General features: G+C 50.4%; 1 long non-coding RNA gene across 1 annotated transcript; it reads right to left on the minus strand.

Annotated features, from left to right (window-relative positions):
• Nucleotides 1-304: 304 nt before the first annotated feature.
• LOC143637915 (uncharacterized) lies at nucleotides 305-2,514 on the minus strand. Its single transcript, XR_013154523.1, has 3 exons — nucleotides 2,452-2,514; nucleotides 2,074-2,231; nucleotides 305-348 (listed from the first exon to the last, which is right to left on the minus strand). It is a non-coding gene; the product is annotated as an uncharacterized LOC143637915 (long non-coding RNA).
• Nucleotides 2,515-3,009: the final 495 nt, after the last annotated feature.

The raw sequence follows: 3,009 nt of genomic DNA on the forward strand, positions 1-3,009 counted from the left end.
AGGTCATTAAAGAGGCATATGGATTAGAGTACATGATCAATGATCCCTCCTCCCTGGAGCCTTCCACACGCCCATCTTCCACATTCACAGAGCAATGCTTGGACATTCTCAAAGACCAGGAGACCATGATGCTCATCACCAGGAAGTCAATAAGGAACATGAACAGAGCAGCATGGATTGCAGAAGGTGGCACACCAAAAATCTTCAGCACAGCTGCTAGAACACAAGAGCTTAACTCCAGTATTGACTTTCTGCTACTTACCAAGTACGATATTAGTGTCAAGCACAACATGCAGACATCCAAGTAGCAGGTGACACCGTGCATCCATTCACAGAAGTGGGCAACATCTGCATTGGAACAAGGAAGTATCTTATCCTTACTCATAAAAATCATCAGAAACAAAGAATAAAATGGATGAAAGACTTACCATTTCACTATTACATAGCTGTTGGAATTCCCTATTAAATAATACCTCCTCCAAAATAAAAGGCATCTATGACTTTTAAAAACTATGGTCTTTACTTAATATTTATGTATGCTATATCCGTGCCTAAGGCTTTTTGAGAAAGGAGCACATAGAATTGGATCTTTGAAAATTTCACATTTCCTGATAAATATTACTGCCTGTGTTAGGCATGGCGAAGTGAAACGTGGGACTTTGGATACTCAAACGCAATGTTGTGGGATTGGTGACCCTGACTCATAGACAGCATGTGGGTTCTATGAAAGCTAGTGAGGGAGCAGGGGTAACGAGGATGATTGAACAGATGACCTCAGGGGATACTGGCGGATAGGCCAAACTGAAGAACATGTTCCAGCTAACATTGGTATTTGGGCTCCTGAGCCCAGACCTGTTTTTAAAAAAGGTGCAGACAGGCAGTGTTCATGTACAAAATGTCTCATTTAAAAGTGGGTAATTTCAATGGCATCTAGTTACACATCTGATAAAATGGTTTGCCAACTTATGAATTTCATTCTAACAACAACAACAACAAAAAAAAAAAAAACCTACAGATAATGAGACATACAAAGATAAAACCTTGTCTTCACCAGGACGCCTAGAAATAGGATTTATTTGGCTCAGGCAAATACCTTTCAATAGAATTTCTGATTTCTAAATGAACCCATTCAATTTTATACTGCACAGATCACAAGGTTTTCTTTATAGAATATTCTGTTCTTCTTAAAGCCTCACATAGAAAATATCTCAAAGGAAATATGAGGGGAATGACCCAAAGTGATGCAGATTTATTACAGAATGCCTAAGATACTGAGGATATATTTTGGCTCAGCCCATGGTATTGCTTCAATATTTTATTATTTTGTAAGTAATAAAATGTAACTTCATGTTGGATGATATATTCAAGCCATGAAAATATCATCCAACATCATTCTTCCCAAAACATTAGCCCAATTTCTGTGCATGCTCACTTACTCTTTAGGAATTTTACTAATTATCTGAACGTTCTAGAGGACCTGTTAGACTCCTAATGGACAAACCATCCAACATACTCCAGAGAATGTAGGAGTGCCATAAGAAGAAAATAAGGTCAGCCTACAGCAATGGGCAGCTGCCTGCCCTTGGCTGGGAGGAGCACGGGCCATGGCACCAGGGCTGCTGGGCAGCAGAAGCCTCCACAGCCCTGCAGGGAGCCTGGAGCACAGCTCTGCATGACCATGCTCAGCCCTGGACAGATGCACATGAGTTCCCATCACAGGCTAGAGTGTGACAGTGCCAGGTGCATGCCTGTCATGCCAGCCACCAGGGAGGCTGAGGAAGACGAACCTTTGAGGTCAGCTTTGGCAATTAGTCTTTGTGGCCAAGGGGGAAAAAAATTACAAGGGACTCTGAGGGTGTAGCTCAGGTAGGTCACTTGACTAACAGGCTCAAGGACCTGGGTTCAATTCCCAGAACCACACATACACCAAAAAGTGACCTTGGAACATGGTTTAAAATGATGGGTCAGGTACACAGAAGGAAACAGGAAAGGGTTTTTAAAGCGAGGACTTAAGACAAGACCCACAGGTGGACAGGAAAACAAAAGGACACAGAGTCAGTGAGACCGAAGTACCTGGGCGGGTCCCTCTGTAAACCGCCTCCTGCTCCCAGGTCACCTGGCTCCTCCGTCGCCCTCCCCTCTCCAGGGGCCTGCGGGTCAGGTCACCTCTTCTCCTCTGAGGTCCGCGGCCCAGGCCACACTGCTGAGGCCACCGCATCCTGAACAGGACCCTGCAAATCAAAACCCACCAGCTGTGACCAGCAGCTCCGCCGACGAAAGCCCTCAGGTGAGAACCGGGACAGCGGGGTCGGGGGTGGGCGCTGTGGGGACCGCCCTGGCGGCTCCAGGGGACAGGCAGCCGGAACCGAGGCTCCAGGGCGGCGGCAGAGTCCTCCCGGGGCCCCACCCTCGTGTAGGCACCGAGACCGGGGCGGCTCCGGGGCAGCTCACCTTCTCCGCTCCTGGATCCCGGGAGCCAGACCCGCCATACCCGGAACTGCAGCCACGCCTCCAGGGCGCTACTTCCGGGCTCCTCCCACACGGAGCTGCGCGACCGTGGCTCCTAGTTCCCGCCCTGGCATAGGCCCCGCCCCCGTCTCCATGGCGACGGCCCCACTTCGCTTCCGCGTCAACCTCTGCGTGCTGAGGGCGGGGCCCTTGGCGCCGCGCCAACTGCGCTGTCACCTCAGCTGGTGACCTAGGGTGGGACAGCATCTAACTACGTCCTCACCTGTCCCCAACTTCCTAGGGGTGAGGCCCGCGGCTGCCCCTCGTGGCCGTGGGACCGAGTGGACGCGGCCCTGGATGCTGGGCTTTCCCGTGGGAAATGGGCCTCAGCCAAGGGGATGGGACTGCTGCCCAGGAGGACAGGGCTCCTGAAAAGGCGCCTGCCACTCCCCCTGCTTTGAGGGACCGCCTCCAAGGGCCTCCTGGACTGACAGCTGCTGGCGAGGGCTTTCCTGGGCATATGCTGTGAGTCTGCCCCAGCCACAGGTCTGGAAGTGGGAC

Source organism: Callospermophilus lateralis, chromosome 14 (assembly GCF_048772815.1).
Source record: "Callospermophilus lateralis isolate mCalLat2 chromosome 14, mCalLat2.hap1, whole genome shotgun sequence".
NCBI lineage: Eukaryota > Metazoa > Chordata > Mammalia > Rodentia > Sciuridae > Callospermophilus > Callospermophilus lateralis.